This window comes from Amblyomma americanum, chromosome 6, assembly GCF_052857255.1.
Source record: "Amblyomma americanum isolate KBUSLIRL-KWMA chromosome 6, ASM5285725v1, whole genome shotgun sequence".
NCBI classification, from domain to species: Eukaryota; Metazoa; Arthropoda; class Arachnida; order Ixodida; family Ixodidae; genus Amblyomma; species Amblyomma americanum.
Window position 1 is genome coordinate 131,263,728 of NC_135502.1, and position 24,186 is coordinate 131,287,913.

Here is a 24,186-nt window from a genome sequence, read left to right on the forward strand (position 1 = left end):
GCTTTTCCCCTTTCCATTGCTCCTATAAGGCTGTCTTTACTTCCTCTTTTGTTACTGGCGGGATGACGCATTGTTGTGCACTACTGTCTCTCTCATTAACGTTCTGATTACATTGGCTACTGAATACCCTTGTGTAGAACTGTTCGGCTACTTTAAGTATCTTATCCATGTTGCTAACGACATTGCCTTCCTCGTATCTTAACGCATACATCTGGTTTTTACCTACGCCTAGTTTCCTCTTCACCGCTTTTAGGCTACCTCCGCTCTTTACAGCATGCTCGATTCTCTCCATATTAAACTTCCTTATGTCGGCTACCTTGCGCTTATTTATTAACTTCGATAGCTCTGTCAGTTCTATTCTGTCGGTAAGGTTAGACGCCCTCATGCTTTTCAGTTTCTTAATCAGATCTTTCATCTCCTGAGATAGCTTGCCGGCATCCTGTCGAACCGTCCTACCGCCTACTTCTACTGCGCACTCCGTAATTATAGCTGTCAGATTATCGTTCGTTGCATGAACATCAAGATCGTCTTCCTCAGTTAAAGTCGAGTATCTCTTCTGCAGCGATATCCTGAATTCCTGTATTTTCCCTCTTACCTCTAACCCGTTAATAGATTTCATGCATGCTGGGATATATTGTGGTATCATTTTCGCGGTATTTATGTTCCTTTCGGGAGGCGCCATTCTGCTGTTGCTCGCTTCGGCAACCATCCGCCTTTAGTATTCTCGTGATGCCTGTTCAGTTTCATCATCGTCAGCAGCAGCAGTTAAATGTTTTGTGCAGGACGAGACATATCCGAATGGTCTCAGATTGGCCTTGCTCAACACCGACCGCAGCTTGCTATATCCCTGCGAGTTTCCTAATCTTATATTCCCGTCACCCCTGACTAAGCTTCGCTTACCTCGGTATCTGTACTTTGTTACTTGTTCGTGCCTGTATACATTGGCTGCCTGAGTTCACTTCTTCTCGCCTCTTTACTTCAGTTGCAATGTTCCTGCCTGCATTTGCTGCGTGATTAGCGCTGATCTTTTTCCATTCATTGCCTTTCTGGTCTCAGTCTACCTTCTGCTTCTTAATGCTATCTCCAAATTTGTTGGCATAGCTCATTGTCCTGTCTTTAATCTGATCTGCAGCTTCTTTCGTTACTGTTCAGGCTTCGATCTTGCTGGTGAGCAGTGACAGGTCACGTCGATCATTCGCCCTTCCCAGAAATATTGCCAAGCCGCAGCCCACACCCTGATAATGCATGCTTGTTGCAGGCTTACTCATTCTTAGTAGTATTCGTTTGGAATTTGCTACTACTCTTCGCTTAGATTCATGAACTCCCTCGCTGCTTTCCTGCACCCAGTTTCGTTGGCTTTGTGGGCTCATCCGTTCCTAAGAATCAGTGGCTAATTGCCAGCGTTCATCTTTATGCCGCTAGCGAACCCAGCATGACATCTAATGGACGCCTAATGAGCCCGTTCTGCAAGGCTCAATATATATTGTAGCAGAGAAGAAACCCGTTCTCTGCAACGTGCATGAAAAGCCGCCCTTCTTCTTTTAGAAGCGCATTTAAGAGTTAAATAAACAAACAACATATTATGTGTAGAACCCATAATTTGCGCAGTAAATTAAAGCAGCGCCAAGACGGATAACCGAGGTTTTAGTTACCGCGATGCATGCGGGGACATTCACATTTATTCCGCTGAAAACGAGACCCGCCGAGGTGGCTCAGTGGTTAGGGCGCTCGGCTACTGAGCCGGAGTACCCGGGTTCGAACCCGACCGCGGCGGTCTCGTTTCGATGGAGGCGAAACGCGAAGGCGTGTGCTGCGCGATGTCAGTGCACGTTTAAGGTGCCAAGGTGGTCCAGATTATTCCAGAGCCCTCCACTACGGCACCTCTTTCTTCTCTCAGTCCCTCCTTTATCCCTCCCCTTACAGCGCGGTTCAGGTGTCCGCCGATATGTGAGACAGATACTGCGCCATTTCCTATCCCAAAAAAAACAATCATCAAATTTTTTTTCTTAACTCCTTCTCGCTTTGAGTAACAAATCACGCCTTGTCGCACACTTTCTCACCGATTGAGCAAGCTGTTCGCTGAGGCAAGGGCTCTAAATTTTTTCGGTCGTGCCAGAAATATCGCTATGCCTCTTCTACAGGCAGAATGTTCAGTATAGCCTGGTTTGGTTTCCGTGCAGATATTGCATATCGTTTTTAAGGCTATCCTGTTAGTATGGCTTTAAACGGGGCACAAGTTTTCGTTTTCCAATCCACCGTCAAGACAAACCTGCGCGATGTGTGGAAAACTGCATCGGTCTACTGAGTTTCTCACAGTGTTACCGAGAAAATGACACCTTTTTCTATTCCCAGGACACAAGATTTCACGAATGACGACACTTGAGAGATAGCCAATTGACCTAATCGCTTATCACTTAGGGGCACTGCTCACGGAATCTCTTCTGCTGTGACCAGGAATATGCCCTGACACAACACAGAAGTGATAGCGCATATGTACCTACTAGAGCTCTGAACACTCGGCGGCTTCGCGTCCAGGGGCGTTTTTTTTTCTTTTCTTTTATTTCAGCAAAGACGCGTGGGTTCTAAGGTTACTTTCAACACTGCCTGTAGTCTCTCAAGTATCCGATGAAACTCTCAGCCGTCCCCGTTACGTCTCCTGCCTTCTTTTTTTATTGCGCGTGCATAGCTTTGCTGCGCCCTTACCGCTGAGGCTTATTTTACCAATAATACGTATTTGAAACACGACTGAACTTAATAAAAAAAGGCATCTGCAGAAAAAAGATTAATTAGTGGGCTGTCAGCGGAGGACATAAGCGTCCAAGCTTTACGTTCTCAGCAGGGTACAAAGTCAATTTAATGCTTGCATGGTGACATAATTCCTCTCTCTGCTATCACACTCGGGACTGGCCAGAAAACACAAGTGGAACTAACTGCAATACAGTGCGGTCTGCTTGACTTCCAGTTAATACCAGTTGTATTTTGGCCAGTTCGAAACAATCTTTTTTCAATAAACCAGAAGGTTGAGCTACTTGGCACTAGTTCTGCATGTTTTGAGCACAAACAGACAAAGACTGAGGAAGTATGAGGACACACGCGCTTTCTTTTTTACTAGGACATGCGATAAAAATGGCCTTCGGTGATTCGCTACGCCATAACACTGCGCAGCGCGCTAATGCTTCTCAAAAGCCTCATTTCTGACTCTGGACCAATGATGCGCTGACCTTAATAATGGCTGCTCTTTGACGGCAAATGTACTGTCTTCGTTGAGCGTGACATACCGTATTTACTGTCCTATAACCCGCACCCCTAACTTTGAGCTCCAAACACACAAAAAAGTTGCGTATAACCCGCACGTTTACCCGAAACAAAAAAAAAAATAACGCTAGATAGATACAACTGCACACTCTGTGATCATTTTGTTTTCAGAACATTTATTCAAATGACCCCCACCACGTCACTGGTTATCCGATTCTCAATAGTCGCTGCTCTCACTGCTGCCATCCGAGGCTTCATCGACACTCTCAAAGACGTAGTCGTCCTTGGAACCATCCAAGCTGTTACCGATGGCACATTTTTTACAACGTTCATGCACCAAGTCGACCGGTATCGCATTCCACGCATCCACGGTCAACTGGCACATCAATGGAATATCAGGTCTTTGCATGCGTCCCGTCGGTGTGAGGGCGTAAAAGCCGTCGGCCATCCACTGGGCACACAACCGCTTCACGTGTGCCTTGAACGGCTTGTTCAGGCGCACATCGAGTGGCTGTGGCATGGACGTCATGCCACCAGGTATTATTATAACGAGGTCGGTGTCGGTCTCGGCGAGACGAACCTTCACCGCATCAGTGCAGTGGCCTCGGAAGGAATCCAGAGGCGCGATTACGGATCAGTCTCAAAAAACTGTCTCAATATTGAGACAGTGACGTCAAAATGACGACACCGAGAAATGCCGACCGCCGAATCGGCCAATGCGGAGCAAGGAGGCGGTGGGCTCCGCCCCGAAACCACTAATCGCACGACAAGGGACCGTAGACTAATGTTTTGCAGTAAAAACGCAGTGAATAAAAACGAGTAATGTTTTATTTTGCTAAGTAACTGTATTTCAAACCCAACAGCACCAAGCAAAAAAAGCAGTGTTTTCATTTTTGCAATTAAGTTTGCTGTTCAGTCACTTTTTTTGCCGCGAAGGTGTGCTGTCAGCGGTATAGCGTGAACATGTTAGTCTGAAAATGAACAAAAACGCAATGAAGAAAACAAGCAATGTTTTATTTTGGTAGTAAACTGTGTTGCAATCTCAACAACACGAGGGAAAATTAGAAGCATTCTCAGTTTTGCAATGAAATTTGCTGCAGGTTAACTTCTCTTGCCATGAGGGCGCGCTGGCAGTGGCATAACGTGAACATGGCGGCCTGCAAGAAAACAGCTGATTCCATGGCTAGTTCCTGTTTTTTCGCGTGTCGTCTAAAATCAAGGTACTTTGCGGATGTCTTAAGTGCGCAGAAAAATCTGATTGAAGGCAGTGAATGCTACGGGCCTGCCGAGATCAACTTACAAGCAGCGCTCGGCTCGAAAATCGACGAAGACAACTTTAGTCTGTGTTCTCGGTCGGCGCCTATCGATCACCGAGTGACGTGTGGTTCTGTTTATTTTCTTTAGAAAATACCAGAAAACCATGAATCATCACATAGAAGCAACTGCCGACAGACAGGTGCAGCTGCTGATAGCTTGCAATCTCGGTGCGGGAAATGAGAGCCGACACGGCCTGCCTCTGTGGCAGCACTCTTCTGCCTCGTAACCAAGTGTTGCCGCCCACATCGGGCTAAGCACTTGATGTTCCGTTTGTATTTTTGTAGCTCCGTTCGGTTTATGTTCAGTTGTTGCCGTAGTTTCTTTTTTTAAATTGTGATGTTTATGCTCCACTTTGTTTAGAGAGAAAGGAAGCACTTGACTTGATAAGTTTGCTATTGTCACCGAGGAGAGAACGAGCTTGTTCCATTAACGTTATTTACTGATCATGTAGTAGATCCAGGGTCAACCAGGAAAGAAGTAGTTTGCTTGTATAGAGGCTAATTGCAACTGGGCAGAAAGTTGAGCAAGTTTGTTCATGTTTGCTGGTACGCAGCGCTTGAATTGCACATGATCCAGGGCAGTGAGGTAGGTAGGACAGGGCAGTGATGTGTAATATTGTATTTTGCTCAGCAGGCGGAGTGATGTTGGTATAACTGGGTTTGGTGAGGGCAGTGTTTGAAGGGCTTTAAATACTTTGCATAGCTTCCAACATGCACTTCCTTTCAGGTCGGAAGACCACTTGTTTTTTTTTTTTTTAAATTATGGTCCATCATATCTGAGACACCCTGTATACAGGCCACTCCAGTTTGAAAGGGAACAGCCAGTTGAAAATGACTAGGACATTAAATACCTAGGCGAAAAGTAGCTTGAAAGCAGTTGCACTTATCACACATATTATATGATAGCACAAGGAGCTTGTCCGGCCATTCGGCATTGTCACCGTCTCGTGTCATCATGGACAAGACTTCATAGCCCTGTGTTACGCAAACCAAGCTAGGTGTCAGTTATGGGGCAATAACCGAGTGCTCAAAATTTCCCACAATGGAGCTGCCTGTATATTCTTAGAGCTGTAGAGCATTTCCAGTAACGGTGTTGCATGATGTGTGATTGTAAACTAACCTCTAATCACACACCATCTCCTTGATGATGTGTCTGTTACACATCTTTGTCTATCAGTGAAGATGTTCTAGTCATTCAGCAGTCATTGTAGCCACTGCACCTTACAATCTTTATTATGCATTGTTGTACAGCGGTTTCCTTGCAGTAGGTACAGCTTTTAGCACAGAGCGAAACCCCTAGCCACACACCATTACGCTAAAAGCTTAGCTTTGGTATTTACACTACTTATATGTGCCAAAATGTTTTGTAGTCCGGAAAATGCATCATGTACACTGTACTATGACATATTTATTGTACAGGTAGCCTCTGTATGAAAGAAAACATGCACTTTTAACTCAGTTTTTCAGATTTTTTTTCTTAACTGCACTCAGAAATGCCATACGGTAAATGTACATTAAGGTAAAGTATGCTTGTATGTACACTGCCTTTTCTGCAATAGAAACACTCGTGTCAAATGCTGTGCCTAAAAAAATAAACGCGCTTACTGAATGTATGATGCAATAAAAAACAGCTTTTTGATTCCAACAAGCATCACAAATATTTCATGCCTTATTCCAGCACTACACGTTTGGTTCATGCATGTTCGTCACACAGGTAATGACCACAGGCACTCCACCAAGCTGGAAGGAGGCAGCAGAGAAGGGGCAGGTGGGCTGACATAAGCATTGACAAAAGAGAGTTCAAAATGATGCTTTTCAGAAATTGAGCGAGCTGCTTCAACACCTTTTCCGTCTTCAGGAAGAGACTGTGCAACACGCTGCTGAGGGACTGGAAGATATACTAGCAAACACACTGAAAATGAAGTGGCAGCCGGTGGCGGGCACTTGTTTGTCACTGCTGGCTTCTCGCTGCACACAGGTTGGCCAAGGGCACAACCACATCACACAATTGCTCACACACTTGCAGATGTGTGTTGTGCAATGACACAAGGAAATGACAGTGGCAACAGGGGAAGAGTGCCTGATATGACTCTCTATGCCAGCATGGTGAGTCGTCTCTGGACGCTAGATTTTCCATCGCAACTGCCGCTGCACCATCCCTCGGTACGCCTTCCTCTGGAGACGGGTCGTCCTAGAGAGGCCAAAAGTACAGCACCGCATGCTCTTCGCAGGAGGCAGGTGAGGAGGGATCCTGTCTGTACGAGGCAGCCACCATTTAGAGGTGGCCCGTTGTTATCTGGGTCAGAGGTAGTGTCGCCTGCACCCTCTGCTGATATGGGCACATCCAAACAGAGGCTGTGAAGTGCAGCACGTGCGGTGATGATGCGCACTGTCCACTTCCACTGGCACTGGTGCATCCGGTGTCCTTGAAAGCAACGGAAGCAGCTCTTCGGCACACCAATACAGCGCTCAGCCACAAATTGTGTGCAAGCATGTGGCGTGTTGTACAGGCCTTCTGCTGAGTCAGGTCTGTAATGTCATGCAACTGGTGCAGGCAGCCATGGCTCCAGTGGGTAGACATAGTCTCCTGCATAACAAAAAATGATGCAGCTAAGCATGTCCTTTCTCAGTGATCTCAACAGCATTACAGGACACTCTGCTATACAGTAGAAAACTCACGCCAAGTAGCCCACATCCAGGCTTTGCTGAATATGACATTCAAGAGCATACATACATGCAGGATTTAGATGTATAAGTGAGCACTACTGTAAGGTCAGTCTTTTACCACCATATTCATATAAATGATGCGCTATGATTGCCTACAAAACACAAGTGCTGTCAGGTGCATTTTGCTTTGGTTTCTTCAACAGGAAAGGCTATGCATTTCAACAATGTAATATGTGTCCTGTGTTTCTGCTGCAATTATATTTAACAAAAGGAAAGGGTGGCAATACACTATCATACTGTAAAGTGTCTGCATTTGTGTAACTGTCCAGACTGATTCTTGTAGCTTTAGCAGATCCGGCCAAATGCATAGTGCTGGAGCTCAATAGATGTGACTGAGTTCGCCCGACGGGTGACACGGCTATTTTACTGCTTACCCAGAAAAAAAAATCACCGTCGTCCAGCAGGCCTTCCTCCGCCTCGGAATGCCGCCAGACAAACGCGTCGCGGAAGGATCCGGGTCAGCGCGAGTCCACGGATGCACATGTTCGCGCCACAGATCTGAGAAAAAACAAGCACAGCCCGTACTCACTCTCGCTGCCGAGGCCCGCACTTGTAGCTCATGCACTTGTAGCACTTGAACTCATGCGGTCAAAAACAGTGGCCGAGGTATACTCACTATTACGTCCGCAGCGTAGAACCGCTTGCGGCTCGTTCGCAGCACTGCCCCCAGACTCCTTGATAGTGATGAGTGCCCAATCGACACACCCGACGACGCCGGAGATGCTGCCGCGGCGAACGTTAGGCAAAGGACGCCCTCCTTCGCCGCCGCCTTCTCCTCGGGTCTCCTCGGAAAGCAAACACCCCCCTTCTGTTACCCAACGTTGACATTGGTCTCCGCTGCCCGCCGCAAAGGCTTGTTCACAGTCGGTTGGGCTGCGCCGACGTTTTCTTCATTTCCAACGGCGCCTTGAAACCCACCGGAGGCGAAGAAGCGCAGCGCGCACAGCACCTGCCGCTCCACTGACAGCGCACTCACCCGCGCACTTCCCAGTTCAACGGCGAGTTCGTCGCACAGACACTGCGCAGTCTCCTCGAAATAACTCTCCCGCGCGTCAAAGTCGTCTTCATGCACCCTCCGACACCGTTGCTCGCGCGGTCACCCGCGCATACGACGATGTAAACAGCCGCCATTTTCTGTCTCAAACGTGTTGATACTACTTTTTCCAGTCTCAAAAAATCGTCTCAATCTGCCCGCATAATTAGATGGCCAACGTCACCACTTCTGCGCCATTTACGACGTCAGTCAGTGACGAAAAAAATCAAAATGGCCGCCGACCAATAGGAGAGCGGCAAATGATATACTTTTTGAGACAGTTTCGATTGAGACTGATCCGTAATCGCGCCCCAGTACGACCAGCAGCTCTGTTGCCGATTTCTTCGGCAGTGGCTATAATCTTTAGCTTCTCTTTCACTGTGAAACGCTGCCGTCAAGTCGCACTCATGACGCCAAAACAAAGCAGGAAAACAGTGCAAGCTGGTGTGCAGTACACGTAACAGCGCCTGACACTAGGCTCAACAATGCTTGCTGAAGAAAACGTGGCCAATGGCGTGGGGAAGTATAAACAGGCTATGAATGTGGATTTGGCTTTGCCTTTCATGGGCCCCTCATCGGCTTGACAAGCGTCGATGACGATGGGGATGGCGGACTACACGGGGGAAGCCGCCTCGCGTTTCTGTGAAGCCGACACCCCCGTACCCCCCACACCAAAAGAAAAAAAATTCGCAGATAACCCGCACCCCCGCTTTTTATACGCGTTTTTTGAAATTTTATTGCAGGTTATACGCGAGTAAATATATTATATTATCTGCTAACCCACCCGTTGCTTTGAGGTCTCCTCGATTTGGTTGCACTTTCTGCACCAGTTCAGGAAGTGCGGCTCTCTCGCACTCGATTTGACAGTGCAGCTAGTGCCACCTGCACTTCGGCACTCGATTTGGCCTCGTGCTGCACGAGTTCTTCTGCACTGCTGCACTAGCCTCCCGGCGAGTTCTCTTCTCGTGCAAGAAGTGCAAGGTGCTTGGCGCGCTCCATAGCAGACGGCTCCACGGCCGCTTGTTTTGTGAGCGGCGTTGAGAGCATGTTTGAGACGGCCGCGTACCCGTGAAAGACGCGGCATCTGCGCCGGGCCCTCATCACGCAGCTGATATGACAGTGCGCGTATACATGTGTGTACGCGCGTAAGCCACTGGCTGGCATGGCGCACGTACGTAAGTACGTACTGCGTATGGGTTCGCATCTTTCTGTCCAGCCTCGCACGTTGCTTACACCATTTCTCTTTTGTGTGCAATTATTATTATAGACGCAGCACGATGGAGCGCTTCCATAAGAGGCAGATTGTGAGATGTTTTATAATACGTGGGCGATCGCAACGTTTGTGGCTCGCTGCGACATCAGTACCTCCGCTTACGACAGCGACTGGGCTTTAGGTCGCCGTCTGCCCGCACCTTCGCCTGCCACTTAATTAGCCTCTGACCGTCACGTCGCCGTCACCGTCCGCCGAAAGTGAACGCGATTGAGTTCAAATATAGATCAGGCAACTCTTGGCGGACAACCGTAGTCACTTTTCGATAGAGCGGAAGCAGCCTGAATCACGCGTATGGACTGTAAAAGATCGTATCGAGCGGTAGTCTGAATAACATGTCTAATTAATTGTTGCCTCTTCGAAGTACCCGTTGAATCAGTGACGGTCGACCGGCCTGCGCCCCTTTACACAACGCAACGGAAAGAACAGTGTCAAATTCTTCACCACTTTTGGAATTAACAAAGTTCATAGCCGCTCCACGAGATGTGCCACTTGGAGCAAATACACAGCGTTCAGTGCAGCTAGCACAATCTCGCGCATATGTGAAAACACGCGACAAACACCAACACGTACATGGCCGCAGCAGACGAAAGTTTCTGCACTTTTGCACTCGATTTGGCCGCTGCACCGACAGCACTAGTGTCGGGCTACACTCGCGCCGCAAGAACTGGCGCTGCACTGACACGGCACTTTTGTGAACTGGTGCAGAAAGTGCAGCCAAATCGAGGAGACCTTTGGTTAGCCCTCGGGGATGCTGCTGCAATCCGTTACTGCTGAAAGAGTATCATCCATCAGGCTTCCGGCACCCGAAACGCTGTTCAACATTTCCCGGCCATTAAAAAAGATAAAAAAGATAAAAGTGTCATGAAAGGCAACTTCGCATAAAATACGGCATGAAAGCCCGAGAAGACACGGTCTATGGCAACATTCCAAACTGGAATGCTTGAACTCCGAGGGTTTCGGCGGCAGCGCGTACTGAACGTGCATCAGTACTCTAACACATTGTTGCGCAGATAACTAAAATACCCCCAGACCTTCAATCCTCTGCTTTGGAGGAAGTAACAAAGGGATTATTGTCCTCACCAGGCAAGTATGCAAGGCCCCCTCCTCCCGAAATCAAGTTCAGCCCCCCCCCCCCCCTTCCCCGTTCTCTTCGCAGTGCTCAAGCAGCTGCCAGCGCCCCCCCCCCCCCCCTCCCCACCCCGCCAGCTCGAAAATTACCTCGGGCCCCTACCGAAAAAAAAAATTCCTGGCAACGTGCCTGGTCCTCACCCCCACCCCCAGCTTTGAAAGACGAAATCCACTGCTTTCGAAAGCCATAGTAGAAAAGCCACAAGCTGGCTCATGATGCCCTATACGTTGCTTGTCACGTCACGTGTAAGCAACGATGCCGCCGGTGGGATCCCGGACCACGACCTCCCAATTTCGCGTCCTGTGCTCTACCAACTGAACTATGGGGACGGCTGTCCAATCTTCTGCTTTCGGGGATATTTATGTTTGCGTGTAGCCGAACCTGCAGAGTGTTCACCAGGGTAACCCTCGTCCATATATCCGCGGACATAGCATGCCCTGTTTTGCCGCGAGTGTGACGTGGAACGTCATCGAACGGTGAGGGCGCAGGCTGCGCGAGAACCCTCTAATGCTACCCATGGCACCAGGACTGCCAAAATGTATAAATTTCATGTCCTCTCATCCTGCCAAAAGCGCGGTTTTCGTCGTCCGCAGTGTTCCTAATATGAAGCTGCTAGTTCAAGCTGGGGTAGTACAGGTACTGTGCGGACCAAACATGTGCGATCGATATAGAGCGACGCACCATGCTCAGCCCCAGTAAATGGCCTTTCGTAGGAAGCGCAAAGCTAAGTTCCATTTGCCATGGAACTCTTTATGCTGACACTGGCTGTGTCGGTAACGTAGTGGAATTACATGCCTCCAATGCGAGATCGAGACACGGCAGCCGTTACTTCTGTCTGAGAGTAATAGTGGAACACACTCCTGCCCCATAGTGTGGCACCATGTTTGGTCGTGTACCTTTCGCAACAGCAGCGGTCCACACACTTGTCTAGAGCGCTTTAACGGCGTGCTCTGTTGTGCATTTATGACAGCCGACGCTGCCTTGGAGACCAAATATAGCTTTTAAAGAAATGGTGAGTTGAACAGGATCAATGGGAATGTGTCCGCACGATAATGTCTTCTTTCGCGTCTTAGGCCACCCGCAAATGTCGCAAGTGTACCCCCAGCGCGCCTTTCCAGTGCTCTAGAAAGGTGCGCGGACAAGTTGGATTCGGAACACCTTTCACTTCCACTGAGCACGAGCCCTGTAGGTTTTTGCGCAGCGACATCAACTATCCCTATTAATGGACGCACTTGTCGTGACGGTGTGGATTCAGGACTTGAGCATGTGCACCTAGCTCACCGTGTAACTTTTGTGCCAGGAAATTGGCTGCACATAGCAGTATCAAAGTAAGCGCGCTTGTTAAAGGCGATGATTAGCTCCCTGGCGATGTCAACAGGACATTCTTTTGCCGTTTGCGCATGTGCACAATATGAATATCCTTCTCTAACCGTTGCAATGAAACGCAAAAGAAAAGCGTGACTTTTGCCTGGCGCGCGTTGTGGGGGCGGGCTGAGCGCCAGCGGAGCGCGGAAGAGAAATTTGTGTTCGGTTAACACGCGACACCACATATCACAAAGCCCAAAAACAAAACAAAACCCTAGCTTGTTTTTAAAGCGAGTACAGCTAGTCGCTCAAGGAAAGAGCGAACACCTGCTTCCTGCGAAACATGAAACACGGATTCGGCGCTAGCAAATAAAATGGAATGAGAGCGAGCCATGCGTCGGAGCTTGTGTATATGGTAACGGTGGCCCACGTGTCAGGCGTACACGACAGAGTGGATTTCAATTCTAGTGAAAAATGGAGCGCGAATAAAGCGAGCTGTATACAGCGGTACAGTGAGGGGCAAACACTCATCAGGCAGCACACGTGGCAAGCGATACGCGTATTCTTGCTAGGCTTAACGAAACTTAATTGTAGACGGGACACATTGTTCATCGTTTCATGAAGCACCCAGCCTCAATGTTTGTCTTGGCAGTGCGCTTTACTAGCTTCGGAAATCTAGTTGGGAATGCGCGGGTCACGCTGAGAAAGGAGCTTTTCACGAACACACATCACCAAAGAAATGTTAGGAAGCATAAGCGACATAGGCGCTGTATCGTCTATACGTCGCGTTGTATTCCTTTCAGGGTGTGCGTTTATGCGCCACGCCCGCTTTAAAGCTTAGAAACGCACGTTCATTTGAAATGCTCGTGTTGCGACCGGTACGAACTTACCGTGTGCGCTCAACTGCATGTTCAGTGTCAGGTGCATGTGCGGTGACGCTCCACACAACGCCGCCGTTGCAGGATTCGAATACATTCGAAGGCTCGCGCACCACTAACAGCGCCGTGTTCTTGTAGGTGCCTCAGCGGAGTCGCACTTGTATGGCTAAATTTACCTCTTACCAGCCGTGGTCGCTCAGTGGTTATAACATTCGGCGGCTGATCCCAAGGACGTGGGATCGAATCCAGCCGCACCGGCCGCATTTCAGTGGATGCGAAGCGCAGAAACGCTCGAGTGCTGTGCGATGCCAGTGCACCTTGAAGAACCATATAGGTGGCTTTAATTAATCCGGAGTCATCCACTACGGCTTCTCTTATAGCCCCTCTGCAGCTGTGTGTGTAAACACGACGTATTGGGTGTATGCTTACGACTTCTTTATCTGAACATCAGGAAGAACACCGCGCTTTCCTAAGGCTACTCCTCATTTAGACTTAAAATGCTGTAAATGAAAAAGAAAGCCTGAATTTCTTGCGGTTGTATAAAAGAAGTCCTTGATTTAAATTATGACTGTGGGGAAATGTCGAAAGAATCTAGTCGGAGAGACGAATACTGCGAGGCTATAGACATATTTAAGAACAAAGATCACGGCTAAGTTTTCAACAGAGGCGCTGGGGATTGAAATGAGAGCAATGGTTAAGTTATTTACGACACTTTTTTTACCAGGGTTTACGAAAGGAACTAATCTCATTCAATTAGTCGCGGTGGTTGTCCGTTAAGAGGCTTATGCATTCCGCGATTTAAACAGCAAACTCGAAGTAAAGCCAGAATTAAAGCAGGCAGCACGAGTATAGTTTACACGTTCTCTAACAGCCCTGTGCAACTAGATCCCCCGAGCGAGTTCAGCATCCCGAAAGCCCGTTGGAAGGGAGAGAAAAAAAAGAACTGATGGGCTATCAGGAGCAGTGCCTTGGCTTTTTCTTCATGCCAAAAAACGTTGCCACGCTTCGGCTACTGGGCAAGACGCGCTTGTGACATTATAAGGATGCTTTTCACAATGCTCGCTTAGCACGAAATCTGATAGAAAATAACTGGCAAGTCGGAGGTCCCTTAGCAGACAATCGCGACTGTCCATTCCAAGGGCGGCCAATCATGTGGTGATGTGATGCAGTAATAAGCTCGGTTGTGCAAAGCGCTGCGAACATCGTAGTATACAGGTATACGCTACAGATCCGTCACGATATCTATCATGCTAGCTGTTACTTGCGCACTATGGGGGCAAAAGCCTCCAGGAAGATCTAGGCGCCTATGCGCAATGTCTGCGAAGAATAGCCTCGTTTGAATACTAAACGTGAATCCCACTTTCACTTGTACAGGTGTGGTCTGAATTCATGGGCTACTAACAAAGCTACCGGGTCCACTTGCCGCCCCCACAGCGTCCTGGAAACCTTTGTCGTCGATGCTAGATTCGTGTGTTTTGTCTCCGATACTAGATCCGTTCGGGGTGCAAGAATCGGAAAAACTAAGAACCATACTTATAATAATGCGTAGATTATAAGTAGTTGTATTGCTTTTTGCAGTCAATATTTTATGCTGTTATGCTATCCCTTTCAAGGCTACAGTTTACCCCTATTCGTAATAAACGTCGCTTTTTGCATCTGGAGGTTCAAACGCTCACCATGCCATGATTGATATCGCTGCTTCATTAGTCGTACCGTTACGTGCACTTAACAGAAGCCTGCCGGCTGTCACCTGCTTTGCTTCTTCTGTCGCGCCCTGTTGTGTTGAAGACGTCGTATGTATTGAGAAGCCAGATCGCAGTGGTAGACGCCTATTCCCCTCAAGTGCAAAAATGGCTCGGAAATTTTTGAAAGACACTGCCTTTACTATTAGGCGTCTTCTGTCTTGATCGAATTGTATCGAATACGCCGCAGCTAATATAACGCGTGTGTACTCAATATTCCTGGAATCACTATTCCGCCTTTCAATTTTTTTTTTGTTAGGTCACAGTAGCCCGCACCTTTTGAAGCAGCCAAAGCCTTTTACTATAAGTGCTTTCGTGATGAAACAAATGTGCTTAAGGTGCCATGCACACTGCATCGAATGGGCAGCGCTCGCTGATTGTCGGTGGCCACCTTAATATACAGTACACACAGCCGGCATGAAACGCGAACAGGCATTGCATGTTTTGACTGGAGCCCGCGATGCGATATCGACGAGCAACCGGTAGTCCAACCTAAGCGCGGCATCTCAGCCAGAGATAAATCTCGCCAATTAAGAATGAGCCTAAGCGTATATGAAATGGATGCGTTCCGTTCATAAAACCTATTCGCGTTTCGTTTCGGTCTGGCACCACAGCGCTGCACAGTCCATTTCTTGCGGGCAAGAAGAGCGCTCCACCGCTCCGCCACTCACAGGAAAACTGGCCAAGCATACCACCTATGGTTCGTGTAGCGCAACAACAACAAAGAACGAAAACAAAAACGTGCGTCTACATAGCTGGCGTTGATCAGCAAACATGAAAATTGAGTTCAGCGCGTTTGAAGGCTCATGTCCTCCGTTGCCAGTTATATATCGCTCGAAGGAGCCACAAGAGAGAATTTTGTTCCAGAATTTTTTTTTTGTTAAACAGAGAAACCAAAGAAGTTCACTTATCGCATGATAGGCAGCGGTGATAACCACTAGTTTCCCTGGGAGGCATACAATGTGCGACAAAGAAAAATATCAGGAAATAAAACCGGCTGTCAACAGGGGCCCCAGAGGGCGCGCCGCTGTTCCATCCAGTGATGAAGTATTATCTAATGTGGGTAAAATTTTAAGAGCATGCTAAGAATGGAAAGAAAAAAGTTGTCATTTCTGCCTAGTCCTCACATGTCCACATTGTAAGCAAACGCTACTTGTAGGACATCAATTACAATTCTTTTGATGCACTACTTTTAGGTAAAGAAATCAGCTCAGAGCAGGCCTTTTAAAGCAGTCGTGTTTCCGAAACAAAGAAATGAAAATACACATTCGCGGGAGTCGCATCAAAGCCGTCGTCAAACGCAATGGTGGTCATCTCAAACACGATTACTTGACCTATTTTCGAATGCCTGGCTCAAACCGGTTTTGTACAACTTGTAGCGAAAGATTCTCAGTAAAACCCCGAGACATTCGTTGCGCATTATATCCAATCAGTAACTGAAGCCTACAAGAAACAAGTTACGTGTACACTATACAGTTACGTGTACACTATACATGAAGGAGACAGTTTGATCGAAGGGGCTATGAAAGAAAGTGCGATGGAAAAATGTGAAGCACACGACACGGATTCCTTTCTACTACGTAGGCGAAGTGAAATGATGGAGGGGAACAGCAAAGAAAAAGAACTGCGAGTCAAGACAACGCAAAGGGCATGCCGAGGCGAGTAACCGCGGGAGACCATTAAGAGCGCTCTGGACTGTCAGCAAAGGAGGCCGAAGTGTCGTAACGGGACACGGAACTCCCTTTCTTTACCGCTTTGTTCTTCATCTCTGTTTTCTGCGTGTGTCGTCAGCGCCTACATGTAGCGGATTCTACAGGTCCCTTCGCGCGCTGTTCAGCGTAACAGGCATTTTTCTTCCGGAATTAACACGTAAAGGGTTCGCACTCAGGTCGGAGCACGATGAGCGTTACTCCTCGAGGGCAACACTCATTGCCAAACACCTAGTCGCTATAGCACACGACAGAATAGCCGACACGGACGTGGAACACGTCATTACCGAAATTATTCCAAAGAAGAAAAGGCAGGGTAGCAGCACCTTCGTGGTCAACATCTACAGCTCTCCGGATCAGAAAACTGCAAAATTCCAAGAACTCTTTCACGGTGTTAGCAGACTAGCGCGAGGAAACAAACTAGTTGTGGTAGGAGATTTCAATGCCAAGGACCCAAGCTGGGGGTACAAGCTATCTGACAAAAAGGGCAAACACATAAAGGAAGCGCCGGAGGTATTGGGATGTCAGCTAGTGATAGACCCCAGCACCCCCACCAGAACCGGGAACAGCGTCAGCATGGACACCTGCCTAGACTTAAGCTACGTCAAAAGAACAGGACGGGCGGCATGGTAAAACCTCTTTGAAAATTTAGGGAGCGATCACTACATTATTCGCACGCAAATCACATCGGCAAAACTTCAACGCCGAATTGGAATCACGAAAATTATGGACTGGAACGCGTTCAGAGAGGCATGCAAAGAGAGCCAGCGCGAGAGCATAGACTCAATTGAGGCATGGGGGAACATGCTCAAAGAGAAGCATCGCAAATACACCAAAGAAATAGACAGAACACAGCAGACACCCGAGGTAGACTCCAGGCTCCTCAAATTATGGGAAGCACGCAGAGGCCTAACCAAACGGTGGAAAAGACAGAGGTGCAATAGGAAACTCAAAATCAAAATAGCAGAAATAACAAAGAAAGCGGAGGCCTACGCGGAACAGTTGGCTAGAACAAATTGGCAGCAGTTCAGCAATTCCTTTAGCGGATCGAACACTGAGTACAGCCAAAACATGGCACATACTGAAAGCTCTCCTGGACCCAACGAGAACGAAAAGCGAAAACAACAAGACCATACATAGACTGGTCCATCAGTTCCAGGGACCGGACTCGGAGCTCATAAAACAAGTCAAGTATAAATGTTTCGGAGACGACAACCCAGCAGCCTACACGGGCCATTACCAAGGACAAGAAAATCTTGAGTTAGACAGGCCAATAACAAGGGAGGAAGTCTACGCGGCCATAAGAAGCTCGACCAGAAACACGGCTGCGGGAGCAGACAAAATCAATAACGCAATCATCCGCAACCTAAGCGACGGGATGGTCGAGGAATTAACAGAATACCTAAATAAGCTATGGGCAATGAGACTGTCCCGGATGACTGGAAACACGCGGAGATAGTAATGATCCCAAAACCAGGGAAAAAGTTGCAGGTCGAAAATCTCAGACCGATATCCCTTACATCGTGCCTTGGCAAACTATATGAAAGGATAATAACGAGACGCCTACAAGACCATATGGAAGACAACGAGCTATACCCACATAGCATGTTTGGCTTTAGAAGCAAGTTATCAACGCAAGACGTACTACTACAAATTAGAGACGAGGTTTTAACCGACGTTCCGAGATGAGGAGAGCACGTAATTATGGCGCTAGACATTAAAGGGGCGTTCGACAACGTCAGCCATAAGGCAATACTAACAGGCCTCAGCAACTTGGATTGCGGCAAGAAAATATACGGGTATGTCAAGGCATTTCTAACAAACCGCACAGCAACGATTGGACTGGGTGAAATTCGCTCCGAGCGTTTCCACACGCCCAATAAAGAAACGCCGCAGTGACCAGTAATATCCCCAATCCTCTTCAACATCTCGATGATTGGCTTAGCAAAACAGTTGGAAAATGTAGAAGGCGTACGACACGCAATATATGCCGACGAAATCACAGTGTGGGTCACGAAGGGCTCGCTCGGTGAGAAAGAGGGAAAGTTACAGGAAGCAGCCACATGCGTAGAGAACTATGTCAGAGATAGCGGCCTTGCCTACTCAACAGAAAAATCGGAGCTCTTAAGAATCTGGAGAAGCAGACAAAATCACACAGTACCGGAGGAGGAGGAACTCAGGATAAACGTCTATCTAGAAGGACAACCGATTCCGGAAAAAACGATCATTAGAATACTGGGAATGTGGATCCAATCGAACCAAAGATGCACACACACCCTAAAATTAATCAAAGCCTCGGCGACGCAAGTGGCGCGCATGATAACCAGGGTCTCCAGAAGGAGGCACGGCCTGCGGGAAAATGACACTTTAACACTCGTCAGAAGCCTCGTAGTAAGCAGAATAACATGCAGTCTCGCATACAACTGCACTAAGGGAGAAATACTTCGGGCAGACACAATAATAAGGAAAGCATATAAGTTAGCGCTCCACCTACCGCAAGCAACCTCAACGGAGAAACTCCTAGCCCTGGGTTTGCATAACACCTTTGAAGAGCTGAGAGAAGCCCAACTTGCGGCGCAGCTACAAAGGCTAAAACAAACCAAAGCTGGGATAGCGCTCCTAAATAGGTGTGGCTACGAAGGCGCGCTGAAAGAAACAAGAAGAACAGAGCGGATACCTGACGAATATCGCAACACACTCAGGATAGCCCCGATACCGAAAAACATGGATCCAAACCTGCATAAAGGACGCAGGGAAGCTAGGGCAAAATACGTTCAACAAATCCTAGCCGAAAAAGAAAACACACTGTACACAGACGCGGCTGCGTACCCGAGAGATTCTCGAGAAATCAGAAACAGAATGGAAGCAACGGCAATAAACTCTGCTCACAGGGAAATAGCCAGCGCATCATTCAAGGATTGTGCGGCCGAGGAAGCCGAAGAGGCTGCCATCGCCCTGGCGGCGGCGGAGGGCTACCGTATCGGAAGGTCTCTAACAATATTAACAGACTCGCAAGCAGCATGCCGAAATTACATGAATGGCAAAATAGGACGGAAAGCTCTACATATCCTTAAATCGGCCAAAATGCCGCAAACCGAGTAACAACAACTGCAACACGTAATCATGTGGGTACCAGGACACACCGGGATCGCCGGGAACGTAGAGGCAGATAGGATTGCTCAAGAACACACAAACCGAGCCTCCACTCAAACTGACCTCGACAACCCAGCAGCAGACCCGGTACCCCTGAGCTACTCAGACATTCTAAACTATCACAGGGGAACGCGACTCAAATATCCGCCACCCCATAACAGCCTACACCAACAAGATGCAGTAGGCTGGAGGCTGCTGCAAACGGGGACTTTCCCCAATCTAAATACCTTAAGTAAAATCTAGCCCACGCAATACAGCAGCAAATGTCCGTGGTGTGGAGAAAAACCCACGTTAATGCACATAATGTGGGTGTGTCAGAAAAACAAGCATCTAGCTGCAATAAACAAAAACCCGAGTGCGGAACAGTGGGAGGGGATGCTCTCCAGCGAGGACTCGGCCGTCCAGCGCGGATGGGTGCGGGGAGCCTACCTGGCGGCATACCTCAGTGGAGCCCTGGACCAGGGGCCCCAACCCTGTTAAGACGGGCTGCAATAACTCATCGGAAGATGAAGAAGACAGCCCGCGACCGCTAATAACACATTTTAATATAAAATATAAATAAAGTTTTTCCTCCTGCTCCTCCTCCTCGAGGGCATTCGTTAAATCGCTGTTGGAGGGACTTAACGCGTCATTAAAAACCGCCGTTATTTTAATTTTTTTTGAAACAGTGATCGTGTATGGCGAAACAGAAACACACGCGAAATCCAAACGCACGCACGCACGCACGCACGCGTATAGGTATACAGAGAGGGGTAGGAGTGCTGATATTTACTTCATTTTTTGTAAACTCAGTACTGGGCATAAAGCCCTGACTCTTTAGTATGCGGCCCTGCAGATGAAGTTTCGAGACACTTACTCACACTCTGCCTTTGTTGCGCTCAGCAAATATTGAGACCTTTGACACGGTTTCGATTCGGACTCTAACGTTCACCTTGAGTTCAGAACTGCGCCTAGAGCACGGGGCAAGACTATATAGGAGGTGAAACTCCCGTCAGCGCGAGCGAGCGCAGGCGACCAGATAAAGTCGCAATTGTATGCGACGACGGGGCCGTATGCAGTGGCGGCGCCATGCGACGCCTCGTAGAAGCAGCAGGGGGAAAAAAATGCAGCTCCGGGGCAGGCGGCTCCGACGCGCGCTCAAAGCAAACAAGCAGACGACACTGGTGCTTGCTTCAGCGGGCACGCCGTGACGTTGTATTTCAGTAGTTTCTTTCCAGGCCGCCAGGCGCCGCCAGCTTGATAGTGGCGCAGCGGGCTTGTGACCTTTTCTGGTCGCTGCAGAGAGCGGAGTTTCCACTCCTATATCGTCTTCCTCCGTGGCCTAGAGTCACGACTTTAAAAAGAGCAGAACGGAAGAAAAGAAAGCTTTCTCCATATTACAAACAGGAAAATAAAAACGGGAGGAATCTGTGGCATCGAAATGCATCAAGGGGCACTGACAAAAACAGAACTATAAAAATCCTGCGGAAATGTTGCAGCTGTGTTGTGGAGTGAGAGAAATAGTCTAAAAAGGTCACTTGTGCCGTCTGAGGTAACGTGGCCGGAAGACATACAAGGGCTCATGACCTTTGCACAACTGCTGGTCGCCTTGATACTCGCGCCGCCACTGCGGAGAGGTGGCTCCAAATGTGTGGCGTTAGTTTCATGCTTCATGTCGTCACAAACCAGGATGCAGCGCTGCTCAAGAGGGCGAGGGTAAAGCTGAAGATCTTGCCAATTTTCTCGCAGGTTTAGCATGCACGTCCTAGCAATGCCAAGCTGTATACTCAGGGTCCCACAAGTCAGCGATTACGGAATAATATTTTGTCTTTCTTGTTTTTTCAAGCGTACAAAAGCGAGGTTTAGAGTAAGCATGGAGACCATTCAGAGTTCAAAGCCCAGTGGTTATGAGTGAAAAGACGGTGTTGCTCCCTTCACCCACCGCGGCCAGCCTATGCGCGAGGATGTGGATACAAAATCGTCAAGGCATCGTCGAAGTGTGTGAAGAAGACAGCAATCACCCTGTGTGATAAAGAAATTTCATACGTATATGAGACCTATAGTTACTTCGCTTTACAGCGATAGCTGTTAGGCGCTCGTCCCTGGCTTGCGCGCCGTAGTTGTGCGCCGTCGTCGCGGTCAACCTGGGTCTCATAAGCCTACGGGTGGCTCTGTTTGGAACAGCCGCCTTCCAGTGCAGGGGTGCATCACTGAACATCGTGTTACAAAGTCGTAGCCATTCTCTGAGTTTTTAAAAAAATTATGTTGCTCTTTCTGATCAAAGGTTGACTGGGGACAAACAGAGATTGGCCTGTGTCGACAGATTGCCGCGCAACAGATAGGTTACTTTCGCTGAAAGCGAAGCTTTTATAAGCTCGAACAGGTCTGCAAATGAAATACAGGTTTCGCCACCAGCGGACGTTTCCCCAAGCAGATTGCGGTGACGTCACTTTCTTTTTTTCTAGGATCCCTGAGGCCATCCAGTTTATTAACGGTGGCCACGGAGACTCTCGGTGTTGAGTTTCACTCGAGTGGCAGGGAAAAAAATGTTCCTTTTTTAAGTCAAATTTTTCTCTGCAACAAATTTGCGTCTTCTGACCTTTACTAAAGAGTATTTTGGGTGCAACGCGTCGAGCGCAAATACCGTTAATAGCGCTTGTCGTGCTCGTCGAGCGGGGGGGGGGGGGGGGGGGCGCTTTTACTCGTTACAAGCCCCACTTGTGCACGTCCAACGGATGGGTGTCATTTGGCGCCTGACACAGACAGACGGGCGTTTCACTTCCGTTACAAATTGGGTCAAAAAGAAAAGACAAGACTAAAAAAGCTGGGGATTTGTCATGCGTGATGGAATTCGCGTACTAATAGCGCACGCGAAAGCATGATAACGCAGAAAGTAAAAAAAAAAATCTGAGGTCACTTAAGTCTGCTTACGTGCAGGAGGGCGAAAGCACGAAACTTTCTAGAACGCGTTTTTTTTTTTATGGCGCCTGTAGGCATTGCCTTTTTTCCTGTTCTTTTTATTTTTCATTCCAAATTCATTTATTTATTTTATTACCATTTTGTTTCTCGTTTTTTTAAATTGTTTATTTTTGTTTTTAACTGCTTGGTTTCTTTTTATTTTCGTTAAGGTTCTTAATTCTGTTTTAACTTTTATTTCTAGTTTTGTTTTCTAATTTTTACTAATTACCACTTATAGACTAATTAACTAATTACTACCCACCCATTACTTAGTAATTGCTAAGGGTATATGAGTTATAGCAGTCATGTCCCTGATGACGTCATAGTGCGACAGATTTCGCGGATGGACGGACAAAGATGAGCGACTAAAGGCTTCCGCCTTTATATTAGAACGGTGAAGCGCCTTAGATGTATCTATAATTTGCGTTCAATCGCACTTCGAATCCGGGACTAATGCTTCCGCATCGCGTTACTATGTGAACGATTTCAGCACAACGTTGAAGGGGCTAGGAAGGAGCGGAGTCTTATTCTACAGCCTACCTCACTGCGCCGCTTAAGTGTATACATAACCGCCGCAGGAAGAAAAGGAAAAAAAAAAATGGTGGTCTATTTGCGCAGTTAGGAAAATTGAAAATTGGTTTTTGAGGAAAGGAAATGGCGCAGTAATTGTCTCACATATATTACGGAACCACGCCGTAAGGGAAGGCAGGAAGGTGGGAGTCAACGAATGAAGAGTTTGGGTCAGGCTTTACCGCCTTTTTCGCAGTTCCCTGTTTCATCTTTGAAGGAAAATAAACCTCAACCTCATATATGGGTTTGACGTCCCAAAGCGACTCAGGCTATGAGGGACGCCGTAGTGAAGGCTCCGGGAATTTTGACCACCTGAGGATCTTTAACATGCACCGACATCTCACAGTACACGCGTGCCACTAGAATTTCGCCTCTATCGAAATTCGACCGCCGCGGCCGGGATCGAACCCGCGTCTTTCGGGTCAGCAGCCGAGCGCCGTAACCACTGAGCCACCGCGGTGCCTTGAAAGAATAAAAAGAGAAAGAGGTGCCGTAGTGGAGGGCTCCAGAATAATTACAACCACCTGGGGATCTTTAAAGCGCACTGACATCGCACAGCACACGAGCACCTTTTGCGTGTCGCTGCGACAGCGCGGCCGCGTTTCGATGGGGGCGAGCAGATGAGCAGCAGATGGGCAGATCAGCAGCATGCAACAGAACAGGCTTGAGACAAATAGACAGACAAACCGAGAAGTACACAACGGCTAGATGCGAGGAATGGCCACTTAAGTGTTAGCGCACTAAAAAAAAAATTTACGCACGTTAAACAGACAACGCTCTGACGTTAACAGCGATCCGCATGAATTTTTCGCAGGCGGCTTCACTGTATGCTGAATATTGGCCAACCGCGCCGCTTGTATAGACGCTCCTCAACGACCGTCGTGAAGCGCGAGCACTTCCACATCACAAGCAGGACAAAGTCGGCACTACCGCAAGCATGGCGCAACGAGTAGGATCACGTGACATCTCGTCGTGGCAGCGGAAGTGAGCGAAAAGTTTGAGTACAGCCTTCAACCCATTTTGTTTGTCCATGGACTACTAATCATTAATTAATGCCGTTCATAAGCGCTATTGTGACAGCTTCGGGGCGAAAAGAGGGCTAAGGTTTTCAGGACCGCGATGTTGAGCGATGGCGGAATAGTCAAGAAACAACCAGTGA

At 48.1% G+C, this 24,186-nt stretch overlaps 1 protein-coding gene and 1 long non-coding RNA gene across 2 annotated transcripts in view; one reads left to right on the top strand and one right to left on the bottom strand.

The window, feature by feature from the left end:
• Positions 1 to 24,186, bottom strand: part of LOC144094106 (alpha-1,3-mannosyl-glycoprotein 2-beta-N-acetylglucosaminyltransferase-like) — an 86,496-nt gene that overhangs the window by 58,889 nt on the left and 3,421 nt on the right. The gene's annotated exons all lie outside the window — the stretch shown is intronic.
• The window catches only part of LOC144094107 (uncharacterized), a 29,404-nt gene that overhangs the window by 3,881 nt on the left and 1,337 nt on the right, over positions 1 to 24,186 (top strand). The window contains exon 2 of the long non-coding RNA XR_013306405.1: positions 23,842 to 24,011. This is a non-coding gene — a long non-coding RNA (uncharacterized LOC144094107). The remainder of the gene's footprint in view (positions 1 to 23,841; positions 24,012 to 24,186) is intronic.